At 51.9% G+C, this 22961-nt stretch overlaps 2 long non-coding RNA genes across 3 annotated transcripts; one reads left to right on the top strand and one right to left on the bottom strand.

The window, feature by feature from the left end:
• Nucleotides 1-488: 488 nt before the first annotated feature.
• LOC109551830 (uncharacterized) lies at nt 489-15910 on the bottom strand. Of its 2 annotated transcripts, none has more exons than XR_004525341.2 (3): nt 15773-15910; nt 10745-13915; nt 489-6779 (listed from the first exon to the last, which is right to left on the bottom strand). It is a non-coding gene; the product is annotated as an uncharacterized lncRNA (long non-coding RNA). The 2 variants fall into 2 exon arrangements; XR_002178531.3 differs by having other exon boundaries at nt 13816-13915.
• Nucleotides 13469-21601, top strand: LOC141278075 (uncharacterized). Its single transcript, XR_012330326.1, has 2 exons — nt 13469-13602; nt 14545-21601. It is a non-coding gene; the product is annotated as an uncharacterized lncRNA (long non-coding RNA).
• The last annotated feature ends 1360 nt before the right edge of the window (nt 21602-22961 follow it).

Genomic DNA, 22961 nt, shown 5'->3' with positions numbered 1-22961 from the left:
TGAACGAGCAGATGGGATGAGCTCAGGGGTTGGTGAGCATGTCCACAGACCAGGTTGTGATGCACCCCAGTTCCATGGGGACAGAAGCTTCTGCACTCAGACCCTTGCCCAATGTACCTCGTCATCTGTAGCCTTTATACACCAGTTATATTAAGCTGGTGCTTGTAGGTAGATGTTCCTCTGAGTTCCGTGAGCTGCTCTAGCACATTAATTGAACCTGAAGAGTGGGTCTTGGGAACCTCCAATTTACAGCCAGGTGGTCAGAAGCACAGATGACAGCCTGGGCTTGGGACTGGAGTCTGCAGTGGGGGCTCTCCTGTGGGAGTGAGCCCCTAACCTGTGGGATCTTGTGCTTCTCCCGGTAGATGACGTCAGAATGGAAGTAAATTTGTTGCAGGAAGACCCCTTCCAGGGCCTGAGAGTGGACTCTTGTCGAGCACTCGGAAATGAATTGTCCGAGGAGACACACGTGCTGACAAAGCAGGAGACTTTATTGGGAAGGGGCGCCCGGGCAGAGAGCAGAGGGTAAGGGAACCCAGGAGGACTGCTCTCCACGTGGCTCGCAGTCTCGGGTTTCATGGTGATGGGGTTCGTTTCCAGGTTGTCTCTGGCCAATCATCTTGCGTGGCCCATATTTGGTGATTCAGGGTCCTTCCTGGTGGTGCGCGCATCTCTCAGCCAAGATGGATTCCAGCACAAAGGACTCTGGGAGGTTGGTTGTCTCCTCCCTCTTTTGGGCCCTCCCAAATTCCTCCCGGTGGCAGCACCGTGCTCATGACCTGTTGTGAGACAAGTCAGGCAAGCGGGCCTGGCCATGGCAGGTGGTTTCCGTCAACAGTTCCCTAACAAATTTGCAGGACATCCAGTCATCCGCTGAGCATTGAAGAACGGCTTGATGTTGGGAAACATGCCAGGAGCCCCAACGTGGGTTTAAACTGGCTCACTCTGCTGTGTGCAGGGTGAAGGGGGGTGGGGTTAGTCAGGAAGACCAGGCAGGAGGCGGGTCCTGGAGCAGGGTAAGTGGTGTGTGTGTGTGTGTGTGACTGACAGTGGTTGGATGCCGGCCACACTGTGGAGGGACCAATGGCTGGGTTTGGTGGACGTGGCCTGTGAGAGAAAGAGGGAAGATGAGATTTGGGCCTGAGCACCTGACAGCCCGCCGCTGCCATCACCTTACTGACCTCCCCGTCACTGCAGGGAAGAAGAGCTATTTGAGAGCTCTGCTCACCCGCACCAGGCGGCCCATCCAGGCTGCCTGAGTGAAGCAGGGCATGGGCTCCAGGAGGTAAGGACTGATGGGCCGCCTGCTCTGAGGGCAGCTGGCTGGGGCCCACACCTCTCCCTCGGGAGCGGGGACCAGGACTGGCTGGGTGCCGCCCAGTGCAGCCGGCCTGGGCGAGGCCTTCCCAGGGGAATTTAATCCTCCTAATACCCTGGGAGGGAAAGGCTATGTACTCTGGACTGAGTGTTTGTGTCCTCTCTAAATTCATATGTTGAAATTCTAACCCTCAATATGAAGGTATGAGGAGGTGGGGCCCCTGGGAGGTGATAAGGTCATGAAGGTGGAGCCCTCGCCCCTTTCACCAGTGAAGACACCTGTCTACCTGTCTGTGAACCAAAAAGGGGGCTTTCATCACACACTGAATCTGCCAGGATCTCGATCTTGGACTTCCAGTCTCCAGAACTGTGAGAAATAAATGTTTATAAGTCACTCTATGCATAACATGGTATCGTATAACACCCTGTGTACACTGGGGTGTTCTGTTATAGACTGACACACTGACATTATCGTGCCCATTTTACAAATGAGAAAACTGAGGCTTGGAGGTGGAGGACTTGCCCTTGGCCACACCGCTGGAGGGCACTGCAGGAACCTGACCTCAGTTGTCAGGCTCCCAGGTCTCCATCCTTCCTCTGGTTTCTTAGGCCACTCTGCTCCCTGAACCCAGAGGGCCCTGTGCCTCAGGCCGCTGCCTCTGGGGGCCGGACTGGAGCTGGGGTGAACCCAGCAGCATGTTCTGCTGGCGGTGGAAAAGTGGAAATGGGCGAGCTCTGAGTTGAGAGTGGCTTCCCTGAGTCTGATGTGAGAGCTGTGAGATGGGACAGGTGGGGGACAGGACACTGGACACTGCTGTCCTCATGCAGGTGTTCAGACCGTAAGCAACGAGCTCCTCTGAGCCAGGCACAGTGTTCAGAACACAGTGTGTATCGGTCAGGACATGATATGGCATAGTAACAAATGACCCCCAAATCTCAGCAGTTGAAAATAAAAGGCTTGGGTTTTGTTCCTGTTGTATGTTCGATGTGACCCACAGAGATGGCACTGTCACTCGTGCCTTCAGAAGAGGGACAGAGTCAAGGCCAGCAATTAAATGCGGTCACACATTATTTCCACTCAGGCTGATTGTTCAAAGCTAGTCACATGGCCACATGTGATTCCGGAGTGGGGGGCATGGTGGGTGGGCAGGAAGATGTAACCAGAGAGCAAGAGATGTTACGTTTCTGTAAGAGAAAGATGCCATTTCTGTTACTGCTGCTGGTGATGACGAGTTACCCCCAAACGCAGCAGCTTAGATCATTTTATTGTGCTCCTGGATGTTGAAGGTCAGGATTTGGAAAAGAACATTTAACATAGCAGGACCCTGTGGGGTTCCTGGGCATGGAAGCCTTTCTGTGTCCCCTGTTTCTTGTTTGTAGGGAATAGGCTCCAGCCTCCCTGACCTTCCCTGAGTTCCAAAGGGCAGATTCAAACGGTTGCTAATCAGGGAAGGGAGGAGATGAAGAGACAAGAGAGAAATAGCCAAGAAACAATAGGGTAGCCTTGGGAAAGGGTCCTGGTTCCCCCTCAAGGGATACACGTAACAATATCTTTGAGCTCTTCTGCAGACTTAAACCCCAACAAATGGAAGATGTTAACTATCTGATGAAGCATTCTTCATTCCAGAGAGGAGGTCACAGTTTGATAAACTCGAGAACCACAGAAACACATCGGGAGACCACCCGAGGCCAGGTTAAAGGAGTGCAGGCCCTGCACACACCCTGTTCCTTATCAGCAACCCCTCCTTTGAACCATTGCTATAAGACTCATCAAATCCCCCTGGGCTTGGGACACACAGTTTTGAAGGCATGAGCCCGCCATGTCCCCCTTTGCCTGGCAAAGCAGTAAAGCTATTCTTTTCTACTTCACCTGAACTCTGCCTCCGAGATTTGATTTGGCACTGGTGCGCAGAAGCCGAGTTTCCACATCAAACCCAGCAAGGAGGGTGACGTCAGCGGCCGCGGTGGGAGGGGACACCAGGCTCAGGGCTGGAGTCATCTGAAGAGTCACCACCTCACGTGCCTCTGGGACGGTCACGAGGAGGCTCCAGATGGCCTCGGGGCAGCTTTGGTTTCCTCACAGCAGGGAGGCTGCCTTTCAAAGGGGACGGTCCCAAGAGAGACAGGTAGAGACCATCTCATCCTTTGTGACCTGGCCTCACTTACCCCGCGGTGGCACCCTGCCCGGATCAGGAGCAGGGAACACAGGCCCACCTCTGTGCAGGAGGATGGCCAACGCTGGGTGCAAGAAGAGCCTGCTCTGTAGGAGATCTGCTGATTGGAAAATGCGATTTGCCCCAGAGGAGGGGTGGGAGACGGGAGAGCGGCACTGGTGTCCGCTATAGCGGGGAGGATGCCGCACATCCAGGATGCAACCTGGAGCTCTCTGCGTGGGCAGTTTCCTGGAGGCACCCTCAGGACCGTCTTGCTTGAAGCCGGCAGGCAGGGCAGAGAAGCACCAAGATGCGGTTCCCCTCCTGGCTCTGCCTGTCCCCAAACTCTGGACCCTGGGCAGGCCCTTGGCCTCTCCACGGAAGAGACCCCAGAGCAGGGAGGCGGGCCTCTGCCATCCTCTGAGAGGAAGAGGTTGAGGTGAGACACGGAGCCAGGCCAGGACCTGCTCCACAGAGGTGCTGCTTAAAAGTGTGCAGGGGACGGGGATCACTGGCCATGGAGGTGATGCTGGGCCGAGACTTTGGGCCCAGGTCCCCCAGGTGGCCCCAGAGGACAAAGGCCCTGGAAAGGCAGCTCCAGTCAGGGGAGGTGTGAAGTCTCAATGCAGGAGGAGAGGGGGCTGAATCCAGCCCCCACCCCCCGACCAGGCAGGACCCAGCACTCCCCTCCTCCCGCCAGTGAGCACAAGTTCCCGACTGCTACCGTGGATGGGGAGCTGTTCCCCGACGGCAGGAAGCTCAGGGTAGAGCTGGGGAGTCAGGCACCAGACAGTTTGTTGTCTGGAATTCTCTATGGGGCAGGTCTTCCCGGGAGGAGGACGCTGCTCTGGCCCAGCCCACGCCGGTGTCTGAGCCCTCATCCAAACATGGGACACGAAATGTGGGGAAGCTACTTTGGGAAAAGTTTGCACTGGGGGTTCGGGCCGGGGGGTTGCGCCAAGATCCCCGTGAACTGTCCCTTCTTTCTCAGGGCCCTGGAAGCCCAGCTGCTTCCAGCAGAACCGAGGCGCAGCGCAAAGGACCCAAGGACGGGAGGAAGGGCGGCTGCAGGCCGTTTTCCGTTTGCTTTCTCTGCACAGTGCTGTTGCCAACTCCAACAGTCATGTCCCCCATGACGTCTGGGGACACAGAAGTCCCTGATTCTTTTAGTGCTTCTTCTGCCAGTAACCACCCTGGGGAAGATCCTTCACTCTGGACTTGGTAAGGCTGGGTGACGAATTCAAAGCCAAGGCTACAATGAAACTGGGTGCCCGGCAAGTAATGGAACGAAAACTCTGGGCCCAGAATTCTTGTCTCTAGACAGAGAATGGGAGGCCCAGAAAAGGGTGTCATCATGCATTCCGGCTGCTGTAACAAAGTACCACAGACTGGGTAGTTTATGAACAACAGAAATGTATTTCTCATATGTATAGCTGATTCACTTTGTTATAAAGTAGAAACTAACACTGTAAAGCAATTATACCCCAATAAAGATGTTAAAAAAAAAAAAAAGAAAGAAATGTATTTCTCTCTGTCTGATGGCTGGAAGTCTCAGATCAGGGTATCTGTAGGGTTGGGTGAGGGCCCTCTTCTGGGTGGCAGACTTCTCACTGTGTCCTCACGAGGCGGAATGGAGAGGCTAAGGAGCTCTGGGTCTCTTATAATCTCGAATGAATAATCTCTAAGGAAGGCTCCACCTTCATGACCTAAGCACCCACCAACACACCATTGCACTGGGTGTACAGATTCCCAACACTGGGGGGACACAATGCTCAGACCATAGCAAAGGAGGTGAGGAGTGACCAGACCACCTGAGCCATGGACAGTGGCTGTTCCCGAGTACCCAGGACACGCAGACCGCTGGGGAGGTACGTGGTGCCTGCCTGGGCTCCCTCAGCGGGCCCCACCACATCTTCTCCTCCCTTAATAGTGGTACCCTTGGTTTTGAGCGTGGCACACTGCTAGCTGGACCAGTTCTGGCCAATGGAGTGTGAGTGGCAGCACCATGAGGAACTTCTGTTCCAGGAAATAGTTTTTAATATTTATTTCTTTTTATTTTATTTTCCAGGAAGTAGTTTTAAAAAGAGTGGGCAAGCCCTTCATCCCTCTTTCTCCTTCTGCTGGCAGGAATGTACACATGATGGCTGGAGCTGGAGCAGTCACCATGGACCATGAGGTAATCTTGGGAATGGAAGCTGCACACAGCCGAGCCTGGGAGGGGTGGAGCCTGAGCCTCAACATGCCGCACCCTCCCTAGCAGACCTTCCTCCTCCCACGTGGAGTAACTTCTGTCTTGTTTAAGTCACTGTTGTTTTAGGGTATCTTTCACCCACAGCTAAAGACAGTCCTAACCGCTACACCCCTCTCAGAGCATTTGGAGTCAATTACAGTTCTCGCACAACACGTCAGCCAATGGTTATACGTGATCTCACTGCACTGGAGCACCGTAGCTAAGCTCAGGCTGTTTATTGTGGGATGACCCTGGTCTTGTCAGGGATGAGGCCTCCTACACACAGCCCTGTTATCATGACTATGGTGACAATGGCATGTGTCTGGGACTTACAGACACATGAGAGAACTGAGCCAGCTCAGGTGTCCAGGGGCAGACTGAGCACCCTTTTACTTCCTTCCCCTCTCCAACCCCCCTGGAAACGGCAACTTAGCATAATGCCAAGCAGACACGAGAAGAGGGTGGGAGGACTCCTGACAGATATACTTCCAGAAAATAAAAAACAGGCATGATTATATTGATGTATAAACCAAGGAGGAGGAGACTGCAGCTCAGTACATGTACAAGAGGCAGCTTGGGTAGAGGTGCTACCCTCCCCAGCACCCGGAGAGGCTGTGAGCTCAGAGTCTGCAGTTTGTGAACAGGATGGGCCAGGGGCTTTGCTGGGGGGTGGGGAGGGGAGCGTTGGTGGAGGGAATTGTCCACAGAACAGTGGGGTGAGCACTCTGCTTGCCTTGAACCCAGGCTCCACCACGTGGCTAGCAGTGCTGGGTTTGCCTTCGGAAGTGACCTTGGAAGCAGGCTTAGTACCACCCTCATTCACCAGGTCTCTGTGGGGTGAGGAGGTCCAGCACCCTCCACTGAAGGCTGCCGGCTATGAGTCACTCTGTGGACAGAACTGGAGCCAGCCTTCCCAGGAAGGGGCGAGGCCGGCTGAGGAAACAGACCCAGACAGCAGAGGAGAGCTTTGCCCGCTGTCCGCACGCCTCAGTCTGTCTCTCCTCTGTACATGCAAACTGGCAACCAAGGAAAACAGTCGCCGCGAGAGAAGGACGTGGATGAACCAAGTAACAGCTGTCCTGGGAAGATAGAGATAATAAAGGCAATGAGCAGAACTTAAAAATCATAATTAACATCTCAGAGATATTTGAGGAGGCATTGCATTCACAAAACAAGAACAGGAAGCTAGAGAAAGGAAAAATCAGGGAACAAGAAAAAGTTCAGAGAGATTAAAAATATGATTGTCAAAACAAAACAAAAATCAGGAGAAGGGCTGGAAAATAGAGTCAAAGGAACTTCCCAGACTAGGGCAAAAAGACAAAAAGATGAAAAACATGAGAGAAAGTTAAGAGTTGTGTGGCATCATCCAGGATGTCCAAAATGTGTCTAAGAGGAGCTCAGAAACTATGAGGATTCAGCTTAAGCAGTGCTTAGAGGAAAATTGATAGCTTTAAATGCCTATATTAAGAAAGAAGAAAGACCTCTAAATCAGTCATCTAACCTTCCATCTAAAAACACTGAAAAAAGGAGAGTGAAATAAACCTAGAGTGGGCAGAAGGAAGAAAATAAATAAAGACCAGAACAGAAATTAATGAAACAGAGAATATAAAAACAGTAGACAAATTCAGTGAAACCAAAAGCTGGTTCTTTGAAAAGATCAACAAAATTGACAAACCTTTAGCTAGATTGACTAAGAACAAAAAGGAGAGAAGATTCAAATTACTACAACCAGAAATGAAAGAGGGGACAGTACTACCAACCTTATGGAAATAAAAAGGATTATAAAGGAATACTATGAACAACTGTATGTCAACAAATTAGGTAAATTAGATGAAATCGACAAATTCCTAGAAAGACACCAATTACCAAAACTGACTCAAGAAGAAATAGATCATCTGAACATAACTATAAGAAAGAGATTAAATTAATAATAACAATAATAATAATATAAACTACCCATGAAGAAAATCCCACGCCCAGATTGCTTCAGTGCTGAATTCTACAGTCCTAGACTGTTCAGGCTACCACAGCAAAATACCACAGACTGGGTGGTTTATAAACAACAGAAATTTATTTATCATAGTTGAAGGCTGGAAGTCTGAGACTGGGGTGCCAGCATGGTTGGGTGAGGGCCCTCTTCCAGGTTGCAGACTTCTCATTGTATCTTCACATGGTGGAAGGGGCGAGGATTCTTTGTGGGTCCTCTTGTATAAACTTTCCCACTGATGAGGGCCCCATCCTCATGACCTACGCACCCCTCAAAGTCCCCACCTTCTAACATCATTACATGGGGAGTAAGGACTCCAACATGTGAACTGGGTGGGGGTGGGCACAAACATTCAGACCCTAGCACCTTCCAAACATTTAAAGGAGAATTAATACCAATTCTTCACACACTTTAAAAAATAGAAGAGGAGGGAACACTTTCCAATTTATTATGAGTTCAGTATTATCCTTGTACCAAAACCAGACAGGACATCACAAGAAAAGAAACTGATAGACTAATATCTTTTATGAATATGGATGCAAAAATCCTCCAGAAAATAAGAGCAAACCAAATCCAGCCACAAATAAAAAGAACTACGTATCATGACCAAGAAACTATCCAGAGATGCAAGGCTGATTTAACATCTGAAAATTTATATAATACAATAGGTCAGTTGAATAAAACACAAAAATCACATGAACATCTCAAAAATCATTTGCCAAAATCCAACACCCCTTCATGATAAAAATACTCACAAACTAAGAGCAGAAGGGAACTGCCTCCACCCAATAAAGGCATCTATGAAACTGCCGCAGTTAGCATCATACTTAGTGAAAGACTGGACGCTTCCCCCTCAGATGAGGAACGAGACTACTTCTGTCACATTTATTCAACATTGTACTGGAGGTTCTAGCTAGGGAAACTGGGCAAGAAAAAGAAATAAAAGGCATCCAAATTGGAAAAGAATAAGTAAAATTATCTTTATTTGCAGATGACATGATCTTATATGTAGAAAACGCTAAAGATACTACACACAGGGAATTCCCTGGTGGCTCGGTGGTTGAGAATCCGCCTGCCAGTGCAGGGGACACGGGTTTGAGCCCTGGTCCGGGAAGATCCCACATGCCGCGGAGCAACTGAGCCCGTGCTCCACAACTACTGAAGCCCGCATGCCTCAACTACTGAGGCCTGCATGCCTGGAGCCCGTGCTCCACAATGCAAGGGGCCACCGCAATGAGAAGCCCGCGTGCACCGCAATGCTCACCGCAACTAGAGAAAGCCTGTGCACAGCAAAGAAGACCCGACACAGCCAAATAAATAAATAAATAAATTTATTAAAAAAAAAAAAGATACTACACACACACACACACACACACACACACACACACACACCAACCCTGTTAGACCTAATAAAATAAATGAATACAGCAAAGTGGCAGGATACAAAACCAACACACACAGATCAGTTGCATTTCTATACACTAACAGTGAGCAACCTTGAAAGGAAATTAAGAAAACAATACTATTTCCAATGCATCAAAAATAATAAAATACTTAGGAATAAACCTAACCAAGAAGATGAAAGACTGTACACTGAAAACTACAAAACACTGCTGAAAGAAATTAAAGGCATAAATAAATGGAAAGACATCCTGTGTTCATGAATTAGAAGACTTAATATTGCTAATATGTCCATATTACTCAAAGCAATCTACAGATTAATGCACTCACTATCAAAATGTTAATGGCATATTTTTCAGAAATAGAAAAAAAAAACATACTAAGATTCCTTTGGAATCTCTAAGGGCCCTGAATAGCCAAAACACTATTGAGAAAGAAAAACAAAGCTGGAAACCTCACACTTCCTGGTTTCAAAACATATTATAGGGGGCTTCCCTGGTGACGCAGTGGTTGAGAGTCCGCCTGCCGATGCAGGGGACATGGGTTCGTGCCCCGGTCCGGGAAGATCCCACATGCTGCGGAGCGGCTGGGCCCGTGAGCCATGGCTGCTGAGCCTGCGTGTCTGGAGCCTGTGCTCTGCAACGGGAGACCCACACAAGCCGCTCTGGCCAGCCGATCAGGCCCAGCTCTCCTCCTTAGGAACGTGTTTTCCTGCTTCTTTGTAGGCAAGGTCATTCTATTTTTTGTTCGTTTGTTTTTACATTTTTTCCCTTGGTTTATCTATTTATTTTTTTAATTTTTAATTGTTTTTTGGCAAGTCCATTTTTAAAAAAATTTTATTTATTTTTTGGCTGTGTTGAGTCTTCATTGCTGCACTTTCTCTAGTTGTGGTGAGCGGGGGCTTCTCTTGTTGCAGAACACGAGCTCTAGGCACGCGGGCTCAGTAGTTGTGGTGCACGTGCTTAGTTGCTCTGTGGCATGTGGGATCTTCTTGGACCAGGGATCGAACCCGTGTCCCCTGCATTGGCAGGCAGTCTTTTAACCACTGCGCCACCAGGGAAGTCCGTAGCGAGTTCATTTTAATTGGATGCCAGGTGTTGTGGATTTTACCAGGTTGGAGGCTTGATATTTTTGTATTTTGAGAAATATTCTTGAGTTTTTTTCTGAGATACAAGTAAGTTACTTAGAAATTGTTTGATTGTTTCTGGTCTTGCTTTTGTGATTTGTTGGGTGAGTTTGGAGCTGTGCTCAGTCCAGACTGAAGAGTCTGGATTAACCCCTGAGCCCCATCCCGATACTCAGTGAATCTGAGGTTCTGGTCTGGCTGGTGGAGCCCCATGTGGGCACCGGGCACTAGTCTCTCCCCACGTACGGCGCTCTTCACAGACGCATGTGAGTGCCCCGGGGAACCCTCAGCAGATCACCAGGGCTCTCTCCTGGCAGCAGTCTCCTTAGGGGTCCTCTGTCCTGAAGACCCTAATTGCCTTTATCTCCCTGGATGTCCAGCTCCATCTCTTGAACTTGGGGAGCCTTCTCTGTTTGTCCAGGAACCCCCCTGTCTGCTCTGTAGCCCATAAGCCTCTCAGGAAGGGAGCAGGCCATCACAGGACTCACCCATCTGTTTCCCACCTCCCAGGGACTGCCATCCTTCCTCACCTGATGTCCTGTTGTTCACAAGTTTGTCTGGTTGTGTTGGTAGTTTCGGGAGGGGGGGTAAACCCGGTAAATCTGCAACTCCATCCCAGGTGTACCCATGGAGGGTGCGCTGTACCCCAGATGGGCCAGGAGAGAAGGTTCTGAGCACAGGGCAGGCAGGCAGAGGTCTCAGAATTTCTCTCTGCTGCCTCTTTTCTCAGGCAGGAGCTGGGGAGGGAGGAGGCCAGAGGAGAGAGGAGATTACAGGGGAGAGAGGAGAGCTAGTGGATCAGGGGACCCTGCGTGACGTCCAGAAGAACCGGGGCCGAGAAGCCGCTCGATGGGAGGGCCGGGTGAGCCCCAGCACGACTCTAGATTTCAGGCCCTGGGCTGTGGCTCGTGCCCAGTGGGGTGACTAGGTCCTCACCTTTGATCACCAGGGAAACATGATCCCCTGGGTCCACCCCACTGAGACTCCCCTCCAAAACCCTTCTTTCACCCCTCTTCTCGGGGCCTGGTGCTGGGCCAAAAGGTCCAAGGCCAGCCTTGCTGGTCTGCTCAGGTCCTGGCACCCTCTCGGCCTTGGTCCTTCGGGCCTCTCTATTTCACAGGCCTGAGAACAGCCCATTCATTTGGTTAAAGCCAGAAACCCTCAACAATTCTCTGTCCTGAAATTCTCAAGAACAAAGTGTTTGTTTTAACTTGAGGAACAGAGCCTCCACCTGGAAATTCGAAGTGACCTCAACACCATCACCCTCTGCCTGAGCCCACTGCAGGGCCCCGGAACGCCAGCCTTTCATATTCCTTCCTTCGCTGGCCTCTGGAGGAGGAAAAGGAGAAGCCAGCCTCTGACCCTGCAGGCACCTGGTCAGCTCTGGCCTCTGTGGGCGAGTGTGCTTGGTTTCTTCCTGCTGAAGGTCAGGGGTGGGGATGCCCATCCAGCCTGGATTCTAGAAACTTCAAGGGGCCCAGGGAACGTCAACTCAGAGGCACACCCACACTGCGTGCTCAACCTGCGAGGTCTTCCCAAGCCCTGGGTATGGACGCAGCGTGGCCCCTGCCTGGTTGGAGGAGGGCCGGCGCTGACCAATGTCTCGGGCGCCAGGCAGTGGACGTTGGCCCCCAGCAGCCGAGGTGTGGCCACCCCAGCTGCTCCTGCCCCTCCCACAAGGGGTGCTGTTTGCCACCCTCCGGCTCTTAGCTGCCTCCCCCGCTGCAGGGTCTCCAGGACCCAGACAGCTAGGAGACACTGCCCCTCACCTTTCTTTTTTGAGCACCTGCTGTATGCAGGGACGATTCTATAGGCACTAAGGGAAAATGCAGGGAGGGCCAATGAGTCCTACTGCAGAGAGATTACGCCTGCCGGAGGATGGAAGGCCAGTTATCCTCATGACTGCTGGACCTGACATTGATGGAGCCCTGGGGCACCACTCACAGGCTCAGTGCCTTGCTGCCATGATCTCGCCCCAGCTGGCAACTTGATTATCCCCGTCCTACAGACGGGGAAGGAGGCTCAGGGAGTTAGTTCATCAGCCTGCTCAGGCTCACACAGCTGGACGTACGGCTGCCGTGATGGTAAAACGCCAGATTGGTCCAAGCAAGGGAGAGTCAGGGAGGGTGCGCAGAGGAAGTGGCCTTGAGCTAGGCGCTGGGGATGGGAATGGGCTCTCGGATGGAAGGCAGAGAGGAAGGGCACAAACAAAGAGAACAAAGAGAATAGACAAATAGGGTGCTGGTCACCCAGTGAGCCCGGACCTGGGTGGGCGGTGGCAGAGGCAGGACAGGCTCAGAGCCGGGTCCTGCAGGGGTGCCCTCCCGGGTCGCAGGGGTGTCGAAGGGATTCTGCTAGGGAGTGACACCCTCCAGGGGGCTGGACCTGTCGGGGCCTGAAGCTGGTTTTGATGAGAAATCAAAAACAGGTTTGTGGGTGAGTCAGTCGCAGGGAGCACACGGAGAAACCAGCTCCTTGGAGGTCTTCCCTCAGCCCTTCAGACTGCGCAGCCGCCCACGCCTGCCTGCCCGAGGACCAGTGGGAACAGGTTTGCTGGGCCCGCTGGGTGCCTTCCTGTGTGGATCTGGCCTCACTGTTGTGTCTAGACTGCCAGTGGGGGGTCCAGGAGGGGGCACTGGACAAGGCTGCGTCTGAAACCTTGTTCCCAACCACAGGTGGGGCAGGCTGGTTGGAAAATATTCCTTTCCTGAGACATCGCAGCTCGGCCTCTTTGAATCCCCCAGCCACTTCCTTCCTGTGTGTATCTTACCCTCGCTGGCTGAGGGACTGGGCGGGTTCCGTGTGTGTTGTTGTTGCTTATTTTAAGTTTCTGTCTTGTTCCTTTGTGAGTTGCGTGCAAGGGGGGTGGGGTTGGTTCTAAGAGGCCTTTGTCACTGTAGTGCATGTCGGGGATGCCTTGGGTTTTCTCTGCAAGTTAAAAACCTCTGCTTGTGAGAATTAGAAGGAAGGAGGGTCTCCTTAGGGCCACAGGTAAGGACCTTCACATGTGATATCATGCTTAGGCTCAAATCAGCGTCAAGCCACAGGCAGGTAAGAAACATGGAGGATCCAGGCAGCTGGAGTATCGGCCGCGGTCTCGGAGCCAAGGTTTCCTGCCTCCTAGGTCCAAGTGCTTTCCTGGATGTCCACGGGCGACGCCAACATGCCTTCCAGTGCCTGTGGCAGCTGGGGACACAGGCTTCCCCCCTTAACCTTCAGAGCCTGCTCTAAAAGCATGTGCTGCCTGTTTCCTGAGAAGTCAAGGGAACTTTGACTTGTTTTTCTTTCTCTTTAAGTAAACAGAATACAAGAGAGTTTCTCCAACTTCGTTGGCTGTGGCTCACGGGAGACGATGCAATTCACACGGCAACCCCATACACACACGAGGGTACGCGTGTATATACGCATGGGTGTATAATGTGTGTACATGTGTATACAAAATACAAACATTTATCTCTCATGGAGACAATTTTCAGAAAAAACACTCACCCCACATTCACCCCACCTGTGATACACACGCATTTTCTGTATAGATGCTCGCACACAAACATATATGTGTATCTGTAACTGATGCAAATTTTAGGAAACAACGTCCACTCACCCTAAGCGTGACGTGTGCGATCTGCTCCGTCTTCTGCTGGCTGCCTTGCACCGAGCTGTGTCCAACACATCAGTGGGTCACAGCTGATGCTTGGCAGGCACTGAAAAGGAAGGAGTTGTGTTTGTGGGGCCCCAGAGTCCCGCACCCAGTCCCCGGGCACCTGCACTCCACGCAGTCAGGCGTGCGCACGCTTTGGGCCTGAGGGCAGGAAGGTTTGGCCCTAACCACGTGGCAGGCCTCGGAGTGCTACGCCGGACTTGGGGTTTCCTAGGGGGCCAAGTGTTTGAGGAGGGGCGTCCAGGTAGGAGGAACTCGAGGCCATGTCCCCAAAGACAGGTGTCCACGTGGCAACATACAGCACTCGCCACCCCTCCGAGCGAGCCCCCATTTCCTCTAAATATGGGTGATGGTGATAATGATGGAAGCACAGCCAGCTCCGCTCACAGCTCGGAGGAGCGCGTTTATCACACCTCGCAGGGCAGGAGGTGCTCAGGGCAGAGGTGCTTCTTACTAATTCCCACGAATTCCCACGAGGACCAGAGGCCCGGTGGCCCCACCCACCGCAGAGGGCGGGAGGAGTTAAAGGCGGGCGAGGTGTCAGTTCACCCAGGTGCAGCCCCGTGTGTGCGCGGGCGCAGGGGTAGGGACCCAAGAGGCTGGTTCAGAGAAGCGTGGCCCAGGGTTGCTGCGCCCTCCTCGTGGCTGAGACGCCCCTTTATTCCACACCAGGTGACAGTGATGCCCGTCTGGGAGAGTGTTCACGGAGCCCTTTGTGATGGACACATTCTTACAGGGCTCTGCAGGCAGTGATGGAACTAGATATCCAGCCGCCACCCTCCCAGAGCTCAGGTCCCATCGCAGGGACCACTGACTCAAGCCTGCTGCGGTGGATTAAGCAACCATGAAGAGGCGCAGTACGGGGGCCGCAGAGTGCAGGCTGCCCTGCCCAGCTCAGCCAGACGTGTGGTTACCAGCCCTGGTTCCCAGCCATCCGTGAGGTGCTGGTTCCCCCCTGGGTCCTGACATGGACTGTGGACAAGGGCAAGATTCCAGGAGTCAGGACCTGATGGAAGTGGGGTGCCCCCAGGACTGCTAGAGAGCCCCAGCTCCACGGAAACACAGTCACTGGGCCAGGTTAGAGATACACTCAGCCGTTTAATACCCCTAGGGCTGCTGTGAGGTTTCACAGGGTCATGGCCCAGGGCTGTCGCCCGCATGGAAGAGGATCTGCCGGTCAGAGGGGCCTGGCAGGTGACCGGGGCGGGGGATGTCGGTGGGGCAGCTGTCTTCCTTCATGCTGGGGTTTGCTCTGGGTGCCCCTGCAGCTATCTCCAGCTCCCCATGTAAGGGAGGGTGATGCTGGCCTAAGGGCTGCTTCAGAGCCCAAGTATCTGTGGGGTGGGGGCAGGCCGGGGCGCAGCCTGGGGAAACAGAGCTGGCAGGAGGCAAGCCTGGGATCCTTTTCTACCTCAGCCCCGCTCCCTGCCGGGGCTTCCTCCCACTACTGTTGCCACGCTTAGCAAATAAAAATATAGGCTGTCCAGTTATGCTTGAATTTCAAATAAACAACGAATACATTTTTAGTATCAGCATGGCCCTAGTGTTGCAAAAGTGTCCTGTATCTGGCCACTGTACCTCCTAGACCTTGGGCTCCATGGTTAGGTCTTGGAACCTGGTCTTCTGCAGGGGCTGGGGGCTAAGGCTGCAGGTCTGAGGCAGCCAGGACAGGCCACCAGACATCAGAGCCTTGTGCAAAGGGCGGATGTGGAAAGAATGGGTCAGAGGAGCGGGATCCCATAGGCTTGGAACGAAGCCTGAGACAGAAGTTGTGCGAGCTCCGAGCCCACGAGCCCGCATGTGGGTGGCTGTGATCTCCCGTGACCTTCTGGGAACTCCTCCACCCGATCACTGGAAAGGGTCTCTGCTCCCCAAACCCTGTCCCTCACCAGCCACCGACCTTGCTGTGGGGTACTGGTCCCCAGGTGCTTCCCCTGGGGGAGAAGAGGCGACTTGCTCAGCTGGCCTTTGTGCCCCCTATATCCGAAGAGCTGGGGCTCTCTAGCTGTCCTGGGGGCACCCCACTTCCATCAGGTCCTGACTCCTGGAACCACAGGACATGACACTGAAGAGAAAGAGGGAGATTGGGCATGAGAGGGACATCCCCGGGATACACACAGCCCCAGTAGGAAGGCCTGGGCCTTTCCTGCTCCCACACCCAGGCCACGTAACTTGCTTTGTTCACTAACAGCTTGGCCTTAGGGAAAAGGAGGGCTCTAGGACCCTAGCTTCAGCAGAAGGAGGGATCCTAGCAGTACAGCCCAGCTAAGAAGATTCTGTGTTAGGGTTTGGGGCCAAAGGCCATTGAGTAATTGTATAAGGATTTTTTTTTCATTTGTAATTGCTTGAAGGTACAGTTCAAACTTGCTTAAACAAAAAGAGGAATTTAATTGGCTGTGTAACTGGATTACTAGCTTCAGGCATAGCTGGATCAAGGAGCTCACATTGCATCCACAGTCACTATGTCAACCTCTCTTTCTCTCGCTCTCTCTCTGTAATTCTATTTTTCCCCCACCCTTTTCGATTCTTCCTGGGGCCAGCTCCTCCTCACGGTCAGAGTGGCGAGCTGACCATCAATAGCTCCATTCAGACAAGCCAGAGCCTCACAGAAAAGAACTCAAGCCCTTGAGGCCACTCTGATTGGTCCCCTTGCTTGTCTTCCCAGTCCAGACGTACCCCTGTGCCAGAGAGGCAGAGCTTGGCCAGTCCGGGGTCATGTGCCCACTCCTGTGAGGGCAGGAGGGAAGAGGAAGTCGGGCAGACAGCCGTGAACCTCTGCAGTGTACGCCCCTGCTAAATTCGTTGCTCACCATCCTATCCTGGTGCTTGTGTTTCCAGCAGGGACCTCACCCGGAGAGGAGAGGGGTGGTCTGTCTGAGGGTGGATTCAGCTAATCCTAGGGACTTTACACAAAACTTTGTTAATGTGACATGTAACAAGCCAATCAGAAGGTTGTGTACTTATGCCGCTGACAGATGACTCAGACAGGCCTTGGGGAGCGAGATAGCTTCCTGCCAAAACAGAGTGCAGGCAGAGTTGGTCCTTGGGGCTCTCAGGCCCTTTGGACGGAGACTTCTGGTGCTGAACCCGCCTGGTTTCCCTCTGCTTCCAGTTCCTTGGGAAGTGACATTATTAAGTCCCTCACAGTCAGGGGTCACGTGACTGGTGTGGCCATGCACTGTAAGTGGAATGCTGTCTGTGACATCCAGGGGGAGGCATGATTCTCCAAGATTCTCCCTCTTCTGTACACGATGACCAGATAGGAGGTCTCAAGGGGAGACAGAGCCACAGCATGGGTGCAGCTTGGAGGGCCACCTGCCACTCGGTTAATCGTGTCTCCAAGAGCTGTGCAGATCTGAAGTGTGTGAGAAATAAACCTTCGCTGTGCTCGGACTCTAAGATCTGGGGCTGTTTGTTGCTGCGGCATAGGGCTCCTGACGAATACACCTTAACAGTCTCTTGGCCAATACGAGCCCCTGCTTTGCTCTGAGATGGCCCCAGTCTGCTCATCCTTTCAGTCTCTCGGGATTTGCACCCCTGCCTTCCTTCTTCGCTATCAAATATTCCTGGCTGGCTGATGGGGTGCTGATATGAGCTAAGGTCTTAATGGTCGATGCCAGTTAGTCTTGCCCACCCAACGTCCCCTCGCCCGTAAACTCTAACCAAACCGAGCACCCTCCAGAATCCTCTCCCCTGGATCTTTGCTGTCCCTGGCCTTTCTGTCCTGTTCCTGCCGTGGGGCCTCGCTGCCCTCTTGGATGGGTGCGGTCATACCAATCCCTTCACACCGTTTCGGATTGTGGCTCCTGGAAGACATTTCCCAGCGTGCGGACCCCAGCCTGGACTCTCCGGCAGCCTGCGCTTGTAGCTTCATCTGGGAACCACGTCTGTGCTCGCCTGCCTCCCGACAGACCGGGGGCTCTTGGAGGGCTGGCGGGGTCCATCCTGGCCCCTGGCGCCCAGGGAGTTTCACCTGCGCACCGACCCCACTTCAGCAGAACTGTCGATGCCTCACGCCACTGGGCGAGTCAAAGGCACTCAGACACCTCCTCCCGCCCCGCTGCCGGCTTTGTGGGCACAGGCTGGGGGTGCAGACGCCTGGGGATACTCTGAACCTCGCCGCTCGCTCAGTCGCCCCTTCTGTGGCACACGCGGCCGCCCTCAGGCAGAGGCAGCCAGGGGCCCGCGCTGACCTCGCCGACCTCTCCGGTCCCGGAAACGCCCCGCGGAGCAAACGAAAAGCGCGAGTCAGAGAGAGCGCGGCGCCGAGGTGGCGGTTAAGTGCCAGGGAGGCGGCGTCTGCGGGCCGACTGGGAGACGCCCGTGCCCCCTGCCCGCGCGCCTCCGCCCCCGTGCGCCCCCCGCGCCCCCAGACCCTCTGGCGCCCCCGCCCCCGCGCCCCCCGTGTCCCCGTACCCCCCCCGGCCCTCTGCGGCCCCCCCTCCCCCGGCAGCCCTGGCCCCACCGAGCAGCTCCCCTCCCCTAGCACGCCCCCCTCCCCCCCACTAGCCAGCGCACCCAGCCTCAGCTTCACCCAGAACCTATTTTTAAACCTGGAAGCTGGCTGGAGACCAGTTTGCAAAGACCAACCTTTAATAGAAAGAGGTGCATGGCTGAAAGAAAAAGCAAGGGACGTTAGCGTGATGTCTTTTCAGTGGCTCCAGCGATGGGGCAGCTCATTCCCACGTAATAGCACTTGCTGAGTACTTACCTGCACTGGGAGAGGCGCAGGTGACGATGGTGATGGCCGCTCCAGTTCACTGCTTGAGCACCTGCTGTGCGCCAGGCTCTTCCCCAGCCACTGTACGTACATCGTATCGGGGGTATAAACTGTCATCCCAACAGCAACGGTTTTTTTTTGAAGCATAAATGCGTCAGTCCAAGGCACTTACATCTTCACACAGCAGGAGATTCAGACTTCACTCATCTTCAATGTCCACATCAGTGCACTTTCCCAGTCACTGTGGTCGTGTAGCAAACCATCCCCCAACTTAGTGGCTTCACAAGGACATTTATTTTGCTCTTGAATCTTCGAAACACATTCCCCTGGGGCTCAGCAGGAGGCGGTGTTTGGAAGACGCTCCCCGCCCCAGCCCCCACCTGCCCCCAGGAGGCATTCTACAAGGACAGAAACCCTTCTTTGGCCAGAGCCACCTAGGCTAGACTGGGGGTGGGCAGGGGGGAGGGTGGGGGATGGAGGAGGGGTGTCACAGTCTGCCAGGATCTGTGGGGCCACTCTGTTCCCTCATTCTGTGCCCTTACACTGGAGGGAACAGAATTCAGGAGGTGAGCTCTGCAAAGAACAAATGACCCAGGCTGGTTATCCAGAGTTACTAGGCAGTTAAATTAGACAGGACGAATTTAATTAATTAGGCTGACTTAGTAAGGGGGACAAACTGGTATCTGGGACTTCTGTCCCACGGGGCCCAGTCCAGGGTGTTCTGATTTACACTCAACCTCAAAGGACCCCAGCTGACCCCGGAGCAGTTGCAGAAAGGGATGGGGCTTCGAGAGCCCCAGCTGGAGGCCCACAGCTGGGAGGAGGAGGCCGGTCCCTACGCCCTGGTCTGCAGGATGAATCTGTTCTTAGAATAGGCCTTCATATTATTTACCAAGACTCAATTTTTTTTCTCTTCTAACTCATTTACTTTTGTTTTTATCCTTGTGCGTGCCTTTAAAAATACAGTCCTCACATCATATTTCTCTTTTCTATTCATTGCTTCTCACTTGGTGATGAGAGCAGGCGGTGGCCACGTCCTGGGAGTTTGGCTGGGCAGTTTTCTCATCATTCCAGTCTATGTTAGTTGCAGTTTCCATTTCTTTTGTGACCCAACATTTATTTAGGAGAGGGTTTTAATTTTCAGTTTCAAGTGGGTAGATTTTTAAGGTTGAGGTATGATTTGTACACAGTGCATTTTATAGACTAAACTGTAGTTATTAACTTGAACATTTATTGCACTGAGGCTTTAGGACTTCTGTACACTTTCTGCCCTTTGGTATTTATTGAGGTTTTCTTGATCCCAATATATAAACCTTTTTTATAAATATTTCTTGAATGCTGGGAAGGAAAGTGGTCTTTTTAAAAATAAAATTTGAGGGACTTCCCCGGCGGTCCAGTGGTTGACTCCACGCTTCCACCGCAGGGAGCACATGTTCGATCCCTGATTGGGGAACTAAGATCCCGCATGCTACGCGGCACGGCCAAAAAAAATTAAAATTAAAATTTGATGTAGATATGGCTCACGGGTCACCAGCCTATGACCATGAAGTAATAGGCAAGTCCTTCTTATACCTAAATTATACCCAAATTATGAAGACACTGTGCGCGAGCACACACACACACACGCATGCACACGCACCCCGCTCCATTGCCAAGGACATAGAGCTCTGCAGAAAATGGCCTGTCTTCCCATAGCAGTGGAAAGACTGATGGGGTCCATCAGTTCTAAGTCACACTTTGCCACCTGGACCAAGCAGAACTCCTCCTGGGTCCCAGTCTGACCTCCAAGACTTTGTCCTCAAAGGTTAGGTGACCTCTGGCTATAACCCCATGGCTCAGACATTTTTCTAGATTGCTCCAGAAACCTCTATTCCTCAGCTCCTGCCCTCACTCTCAACGCTAAGAGCTCAAACCCAGTCCAGGGCACCCGGGAAGCGGCATCTGTCTTGGCGTTCCCTCTACTCCACCCACTCACCCATCCCCCCAAAAGGCTCCTGGTCCCTAAATAAACTCTTCCATTAGAAAATTGAGGGGGGCTTCCCTGGTGGCGCAGTGGTTGAGAGTCCGCCTGCCGATGCAGGGGACACGGGTTCGTGCCCCGATCCGGGAAGATCCCACATGCCGCGGAGCGGCTGGGCCCGTGAGCCATGGCCGCTGAGCCTGTGCGTCCGGAGCCTGTGCTCCGCGACGGGAGAGGCCACAACAGTGAGAGGCCCGCGTACCGCAAAAAAAAAAAAAAAAAAGATAGAGAAAAGTTCACATGACAATGGATGTTTCTGAACAAAGCTTTACAGTGTTGTAAGGAGAAGTGGGAGTTGATTCAGAATCACTTCTGCTGATTTCGCAGCCTGTATCGGTACTTTATTTTTATTGCCAAATAATATTCTATTGTATGGATATACCAGATTTTATTTATCCATTCTTCAGTTGATGGACATTTAGTTTGCCTGCCTACTATGAATAAGGCTGTTATGAACATCAGTGTATAAGTATTTGTGTCGGCATATGTTTTGGGAATAGACCTAGGAGTGGAATTGTTGAGCCATTTAAAAGTATCCTTAACCATTTAAAAAACTGCCGGACTATTTTACAAAGTGGCGGCGTCATTTTCCATTCATGCCAGCAGTGTATGAGGGCTCTGATGTCTCCACCTCCTTACCAACACTTGTCGTGATCTGACTTTCACTCTAGTCAGATCTAGTCTGGTAAGTGTGAGATGATATCTAATTGTGGATTTGATTTGTATTTCCCTAATGGTTAATGATGTTGAGCGTCTTTTTATGTCTTCTTTGTTGAATTATCTATTCCGATCCTTTGCCCATTTTTAACTGGGTTATTTGAATTTTGCTGTTGAGACGTCATAATTCTTTATGTATTCTAAATGCAAGTCCCTTATCAGATATACTATGTGCAGTTTTTTTCCCTCCCATTCTGTGGGTTGTCTTCTTACTTTTTCGTATCCTTTGGAGCATAAAATTATTTAATTTTGATAAAGTCCAATTTATGTTTTTCTTTTGTTGTCTCTGCTTTTGGTGTCATATCTAGCCTAACCCAAGGTAATGCAGATTTATTTCTATTTTCTTCTAAGAGTTTTATAGTCTTAGGTGTTTCATTTAGTTCTATGATTCATTGTGAGTTAATTTTTGTATATGGTGTGACATCTCAACAACAAAAGGGCCTTCAACTGATTGCATGAGGCCCACCCATATTATGGAGGGTAATCTGCTGTACTCAAAGTCTACTGATTTAAATATTAATCACATCTAAAAAATATATTCTCTCTCTCTCTCTCACACACACACACACACACACACACACACACACATATAGGGAGAGATTTGTTGTAAAGTATTGACTCGTGCAATTACAAAGGCCGAGAAGTTCAATGATCACCCATCTACAAGTTAGAGAGCCAGGAAAGTTGGTAAAGTAGTTTAAAGGTCCAAGAGCTGAGAGCTCTAGTCCAAGGCTGAAGGTCTGGGGACCAGCAGCACAGAAGGCAGGAAGAGATCAACACCCTAGCTCACGCAGTCAGGTGGAGAGCCAATCCAATCTTCCTCTGCCTCTTTGTTCTATGATGCCCACCCAAATTGGAGAGGACCATCTGCTTTGCTCAGTGTCCCAATTCAAATGCTATTAATCTCTTCCGAAAACACCCTAGCAGATACATTCAGAAGTAACATTTAGCCAGAGATAGGAGCATCCTGTGGCCCAGTCAGAGTGATGCATAAAATTAACCATCACGATGTTCATTCATTTCCATGTATTTTAAATTTTCATGGGAGACTTCCTCTTTGATGCATAGATTATTTAGAAGTGCGTTGTGTAATTTTCAGTGTTTATAGATTTTCCTGTTGTGTTTTCGGCCTTGAGGTCTAGACTGATTCCATCTTGGTCAGAGGACATCCTCTGTACGAATGTTTGCAAGTTCTAAAGGAGCAGATTGTTCCTCCATCCAACCCCTCGCTCTTCAAATGTGACCAGAGACTCCTGTTGTGTAGGAGGAGGTTTCAGGTCCACAGGGTGGGAAACAGCAGCGTCTTCGTGAGGTCCAAGAGCTGTCATCGTGTCCTCTCTAAGCGGCCTCCAGACAGTGCCAGGTGAAGACAGAACCCTGGGTGGAGGGACCCAGATGAAGGGTCTGATTATCCACGTGGGGCCTGAACCCACCAGTATCGGAATGGGGCTGCTATACCACACAGTGTGTCAGACCCAGGCTCTGTCTGTGGCACCAGCCCATACTCAGCAGTGAATTCAGGAGTGGAGGGAGCTTGGCCTGAGTCATTGGGAGACAGGCTGGGACCTGGGACCTGGCACCCTTTGTTGCAATACTTGCGACAAATGTCTCCTCAAGCAACAAAATGCAAAG

This window comes from Tursiops truncatus, chromosome 2 (assembly GCF_011762595.2).
Source record: "Tursiops truncatus isolate mTurTru1 chromosome 2, mTurTru1.mat.Y, whole genome shotgun sequence".
Lineage (NCBI taxonomy): Eukaryota > Metazoa > Chordata > Mammalia > Artiodactyla > Delphinidae > Tursiops > Tursiops truncatus.
Note: the sequence above shows the minus strand (reverse complement) of the source record. Positions and strands in the feature narration are given on the sequence as shown.